Source organism: Telopea speciosissima, chromosome 10 (genome assembly GCF_018873765.1).
Source record: "Telopea speciosissima isolate NSW1024214 ecotype Mountain lineage chromosome 10, Tspe_v1, whole genome shotgun sequence".
NCBI lineage: Eukaryota > Viridiplantae > Streptophyta > Magnoliopsida > Proteales > Proteaceae > Telopea > Telopea speciosissima.
Window position 1 is genome coordinate 51189459 of NC_057925.1, and position 7092 is coordinate 51196550.

Here is a 7092-nt window from a genome sequence, read left to right on the forward strand (position 1 = left end):
CTGTCTCGGTTAATTGAGAGAAATATGTTCAAAATGACTGAGATTTAATATAACTAAATCAAGGGCTGAATTTAATCCACGAATTGTGAACGTATTTTCACCCACGTCTTGCGACCTTTAAGCCTACATCTTTTATATTAAAAAAATAAAAATAACGCCCTTCCTACGTGATGCCACGTGGATGCCACCTGGCCGCGATGGTAGCGGTGGAGATGGTCCCTCCCTACTGTAAACATCCCAAGTTTCCAACTTCCCTTTGTGGATTTAGAATGAGAATCCTCTAATATCCCCTTATTCCTGGAATTCCTATCCTGACTCCAGACTTCTGAGTCAGCCTCTCTCTCTCTCTCTCTCCCTCTCTCTCTCTGAACTGCTAGGTTACCTTCTTCAACTTCCAATTCTTCCATTACCATTTACGAGTTCTACTTCATGAGTTCTATGGCTATGGCAATGGCTATGGGTAATAGTAGTAGTAGTAGTAGTAACAGAGAAGACCCTCTTTCCTTTTTGAATACTACTACTACTATTTCATCCTCTCCAATCCCAGCATCATCAGATGGTGATGGATTCCTTGGCGACCATAATTCGCAGATTGGGAGCGCTTCGGGGAGTTTCCAGAACGATGGATTATTGACTAGTGACTCAGGCAGCGGAAGCAATATTGATGTCGAATTCGGCTTCCTACGCTACGACTTTCGCCAGAGCTCTCTTGTAGGCACCGTGCAGATCTACGACCGTCATGCCTTCCTCTGCTACAAAAATCCTCTTGTCTGGCCTCCTCGCATTGAAGCCGCTAAGTTCGATCGGTTGCCCAGGCTCCTCTCTGCTACTCTCATGGCCAGGCAAGCCGATATGAAGAAAAAGGTGGTAAACTTCTTCTTCTATCTTTCTTTGGGTGGGTTTTGGTGATAAGGATGGACTTGAATTTTGGACAATTTTACTTGTGCATCAATGCGGTTTTGACGTTACGAGAAAGTATAGGGTTTTGCATCAGATAGTACTCTGTATTCAATCTAACACTTCATCTCCTTCTTCTTCTTTTCCCCACTTTCTCTCCATCTGTTTACTTCCATTTTGGACTTATCTTCTATAAAGAGATCTTCATTACCACAGATTTCGAAGAAAATAGGGTTTACTTGTATCCACGCTTGCTTACAATTTGAATTCATTTAAGAACAAATGATATTCTTAGGCTTCCCTCAAATGGATTTAGGCCTGGGTTTTAAGTGTTCTTTTTGATAGAACTGAACCACATTGTAAATGGTAGGATTTTAAAACATCGATCATCAGTAAGATCATGAACGTAATACAGCCTGACAACTTAGGGTTAGGGAAACATTTCTATATCAAATTGCCCTCATGATACTAGACCAAGTTCCTCCTATATGTACCTCCTCTATACAATTTTGGTTTTTCTTTTCCCCTTTCTGACTGACCATAGTTTAGAGGTTATACCATCCTCAAGCCACTCGTCAGATAGTTATTTTATAAGTTTCTGCTATATTGTCCACTATTATTGATTTCTGAAGTTCTGCATATGTTAATTGTTTGAAATGATGCTAGTGCATATCTTTATCTACAAAAGCATTTCAACTATGTGGGTCAAGCTGGTCTCTTTGATTATCTTGTGTCGCTGATTCTCAGAAGTATTCTTTATGTGACATTGTTTTTGTTTGAACTTGTTCATGCTATTTCAGCCTCGGATTGGTCTCTGACATTGAGTTTGTCCCTTTTACTTACTTTTGTTCCCTGTTTTATCCTGAAGACTTGCTTAACAATATGTGAAGGACGTGATGGTACCGAGACTTCGAATGGGGATGTATTGATCTTTCCAGACATGATCCGTTACCGGCCAGATTGCAAACTTAATTTAAGTAGACTCTGGCTCTGTTAACGTTCTCTGCTTCTGATTGTAAACTTGCTCAAATTTGCAGGCGTTTGACACATTTTGATGTTGATACATTTGTTGAAGAAGTGCTTGTAAAGGATAATGAATGGCTTCCTGGCACACCTGAAACACTGAGAGGTTCATACATTTTTGTTTGTTCTCATGTGAGCCAGGATCGCCGATGTGGTGTTTGTGGACCAGCTGTGATTGCAAGGTTCAGAGAAGAGATAGATGCATGAAGTCTTGAAGGTCAAGTTTCTGTTAGCCCTTGCTCACATATTGGGGGCCATAAATATGCAGGAAATGTAATCATATTCGGTAGAAATATAGATGGAAAGGTGACAGGCCACTGGTAAGGGGGTGATTTTCATTGGATCTTGTTGTCTGATCTGATTTATTGCTTTTGAAATCTTTCCATCTTCTAGTTTCTGCATATGTTTTGTAAGTTAATTGTCATCTCTTCTAAATTGATTAATTTGACACTTATTTTCTGTAGGTATGGGTATGTTGCTCCAGAGGATGTACCTATTTTGCTTGAGCAGCATATTGGGAAGGGAGAAATTGTAGACCGACTTTGGAGGTATTATTCATTTTCTTAAAGCCGCAATACATATACAAATAATAGCTACTCTCCCTTGCCAGGTCATTCAAAGTCTGGCTAGCTCTTTCCTAATATTGTTCAAGGATATTACTTGAAAAAATATGAAAAGGAAAGAGTAGTTGTCATGCGTGTTCCCTATTTGAGCGCATATTTGGCCTACCAGTGCGTGACCACCATCTAATTAATGTGGTCACGTATATGAGTATTAATTGGATCATTGCTATTCTGATACACTTAATATTTTTGTAACCGAAATGGTTATAAATACTATTGTAACCTCTCTTTTGAACCCTTTCCCTGTCGTTTTGCGTACTTTGAAAGTAGGGACAATTAGGTAATTTTACAATATCGGAGTTAGAATTTCACAAAAATTCTGATCAGCTTGATCCACATGCTAATAGGTTAAGTAATTTGAACAAGCATTCCTCATATTCTTCTTCCCCTTCTTTCTCTGCTACTTCAAACAGTGAAAGATTCTGTGCGAAACTGATTGTTAAAACTCAGTCCCCATTCAAAGTGTTGATTATCACTAAGCTCCATTCTTGCCCCAAAGGATTACTCTCTTCTTGGTAGTCCTGGATTTTTGCCACTTGGCCAACTGTAATTGAGCTGAAACTTGGCATGTGGGGACCTTTGGGTCTACCTCTCTACAAATTTTCAGCCCCCATTCAGAGTGTTGATTATCATTAAGCTCCATTCTTGCCCCGAAGGATTACTCCCTTCTTGGTAGTCCTGGATTTTTGAGAGCTTTATTTTTGCCACTTGGTCAACTGTAATTGAGCTGAAACTTGGCATGTGAGGAACCTTTGGGTCCCGCCTTTCTACAAACTTTCCGCCCCCATCAAACCAGCTGTGTGTACAAGGTGGGCCTCCATAGATACCCTGTGGACAGGCCCGTCCATAAAACTTGCTTTTTTGCTTTTAGCAGCCTTGAACTTCATCCTTATCCAAAACTGGGTATAGTTTAATCAATTCCTTTATGTGCTTGAAGTACTTTTGAATGAGGCAGAAAGTGGCTGGTCTCGGCTTGCATTGCAAAGTTCCCGACATCAACGCAACCTCAACAAAACCGAATTTCCTCCCAGACTCTGAAGCCTAATTTGAGGCCAACCTATCTTCATACTTGCTGCCCTAGGATCCAAGCATCATGAAACCCATATTTATAACCTTCTTCTAGATAGGTTTCTTCTAAATTAAGAGAAGAATCGTAGATGTCTTCTTTGTTTTTGGAATCTGCAGCTTCAGCTTGCATAATCTAACAGAAAAAACAATCAAGAAACTGAGATCACGTCAAGGCATTGTAATGAAAAAGGTCTATCTTTAACCTACCACAAACCAGAGTTCCATCTCCGAGTCAAACATTAGCAGCAAGAGGAACCGTGAAGATTGCTTTGAGCAGGGCATGGTTGGGCTGGTGCAAGGGAAATTTCCCTTCCTACACTCAGCTGACCAGTGTAAAATTACCTCTCTTCCTCAATCCAGGTGAAAACACTTTATACTTTAGGGGTAAACAAATCAGGTTACAATTTCTTTTGTAGCCTATTTAGTTACGAATAGACGAATCCTTTTGGATATTTAAAGTATATAAATTCATTTCTTTCTTTGCATGTCTTGAATAAATAAGCATTGTAGTGTTTTGATATACTAAACCTATTTGTTTATTTGGAATCTATCTGAGAGAGATATGGGAATAGGCATTATAATGTTGTACTAGATAATAGAATTGGAAAGGCCACAGCTATACAAAATAATATTTAGATTTGTTTATATGGAATCTATCTGAAAGACATATTTATAAGTAGGATACTGAAGTTTACTGTCACTCTCCTTGGCTTGGCTATTGACCTGGTCATTCATCATGCAGGGATCAACAACCAGATCTTTTAGGACAGGTTCCTTAAGCAATAAATATAAGTTTGTGATAGACCAATTTATCTTTTCAGGTTTCTTCTGATTGACCTCTTATCAGGTTTACCAATATATAGATATCCAGATGCATCATTCCCCTCAAAACTCAAATTGCAACACCTATCTCTGCCATCCCTGGACAGACTTGCTCTTCCTTTTCTCATCTTTTGGACTAGATGTGGAATCCTATTCGTTTGATTTAAATTGTTGGCACAGTTTAACTTATAGTCAAAAGAAGGATAGTTTATCTTATTTCCACATAGTCACATAGTCTTTCTTATCAAGAAGAGAACCTAACAACCTGCTAGTCAAACGAGTAGTTTCAATGGAACCATTAAGACTCTCAGTTCTTTATAGAATTCTTTTTGTAGTTGTCAAAAAGGATGATTGTTATTTTCAGTTTATGATTGAGAAAGTATGATAAGATGATGGATAAATGTATGCGGAAGATAATTATTGTCTTTTTAATATTTATCTTGTCTCTGCTAACACATGTGATTTTGCTTGATTGGATATGAGCCCAGCCCTTTGTGACTTTGGCCATTGATTCGACTGTACTGGTATCTTCCCCTCACTTTGTAATTTGTTTGGATTCAACTTTTAGGGGACAGATGGTTTTATCAGAAGAAGACCAGAAGAACGCGCAAGAACGGAGACTCCAATTAAATGGTGAGACAAACACGGAGAAAAGCAGAAAAGAGCCTATACAAGCCAATGAAAGTGATGCTGATGGAAATGGAATTCAACCAGAAGTCTCAGGTTGTTGCCAGGATAACAAAAATTCTTCTTATTGCCAGAGTAATGCTGTACCAGTGGAATTCAAAAAAGATGAAAGAGAGGCAAAAGTGGTGGTTGAAGAGAAGAGCAGTAGCAAACCAACTTCAAGTGTTAGTAGTAGCAAAACAACTTCAAGGATTAGTAACAAAGGGGCTTCTTGCACACGCAAGGCATGTGTAATGCCTACATGGTTTGAAAGCTTGGAACGTGAGGATATACATGCTGCCCTTGCAGTAATAGGGGCTGCTGTATCTGTCGCCATTGCATATAGGAGCTATAAACAATTTTGATGATTTGCCCGTGGTGGACCTATTTTTTTTTTTGTTTAATAGCTAGCTATCATGCGTAAACCGCTTAACTGTTGTGGACATTGGACTAGTAAGCTCAGAAAATTTATATTTGTGGTGCGGTCCCGACCCTCCCTCTTCTTCGTTCTGGCCTTTTTTCAACGGGGCGGCTTTTCTGAGGTTGACATTTGAAAATCTATGTGGATGTGCATATGTATATTTTTTTGAATGGTGGTTTCATTTCAAGGTTACATATCTTTTTTTTTTGAGGTTGACATTTGAAAATCTATGTGGATGTGCATATGAATCCAATTATAATATAACAGATCTTAAATTATCTCTAATTTATTTTTCCTTTATTTTATCTTTTCTAGTTCCATCAATAGTGCATGGAATGATATTCATGGAAGCAAAAGGACACATCAGTACCTAACTCTCCTAAAGTGCACTAGTACAAGAAGCAACCATTGTTGCATGCATCTGATTTCATGTAAGCTCTGTTTGGATTGTTGGAGTTGAAACTGCATTAGTTACAGGGGAAGGTGAGACATGGTTCAAACTTGTAAGTTTTATGATGGCATTGGTTCAGAATCAGTCAAAAACTGATCTTGCACTTCAAAATCAAGTTTTAAATGGTGGAGCATTTTTTAGTGCTATTAGTCATGGGAGTTAAGACTGAAGAGATATAAGAATGCTCACTGTGATCAGGTAATGCCCACTTGAAATCTTGGTTTTATTTGTTAGAATCTGGTTTGCCTGGAAGGACCCTTAATCAAATAACCATCACACTTTAATTAAACTACTTGAACCAAAAAAGGAAGGGTTATTCTAGGCGTCACTATGGCGTCACTATGCCTAGTGAAGTATAATGCTTCACTATTTTTTTACTTGGTAGTACATGGGTTGGTCCATGTGATATAGGGCACCACATACATCTCAATTAGGGCTGTAAATGGATCAGATTCGGCTCAGACAGTGCTATATCCGCATCCACATTCGATTAGCTATCGAACAGATTCGGATAGTGCTAAACGGATACGGACACGGATACGGATCGGATATTTTATCCGTTTACATGTAAATATAGTTTTTTGGATAGCTATAGTTTATTCATATCCGCATCCGTTTAGCTTTCGGACGGATTCAGATAGTGCTAAACGGATACGAATACGAATACGGATATAAAAACAGATTTCGACTATTTATTTACACTCCTAATCTCAATAGCCAAATTTTAGTCCAAAGTAAGGAAAGTTGCTCAAACCTAGATTCAAAGTTCTAGTAAAATTAACAAAATGCTATAAAACGGAGATGGATATAAAATTCAAAATGACAATTTTTTTGTAACTTTAACTACTTCCTCCAAAATTTTAAGCTGAAATTGTACCAATGAGATTCTTGTTTGGTCCTCTATTACATAGATTGATAGACTTAACTTATATTCCTGCCATGTAGCAAATAGTGAGGTGTTATACTTCACTAAGCACAGTAACGGGAAGAAAACTCTTTGACTAAAACTAATTATGTATGCTTGAAATTATAGTTGATGGAAAAAAGTCTACATATGCTTTCTCCGCAAAAATAATTGGATCAAGACTCCATAGAGTGTTGTCTACTCACCTTGACAATTT

General features: G+C 38.2%; 1 pseudogene; it reads left to right on the forward strand.

The window, feature by feature from the left end:
* Window positions 1–360: 360 nt before the first annotated feature.
* Window positions 361–5518, forward strand: LOC122641563 (annotated as a pseudogene).
* The last annotated feature ends 1574 nt before the right edge of the window (window positions 5519–7092 follow it).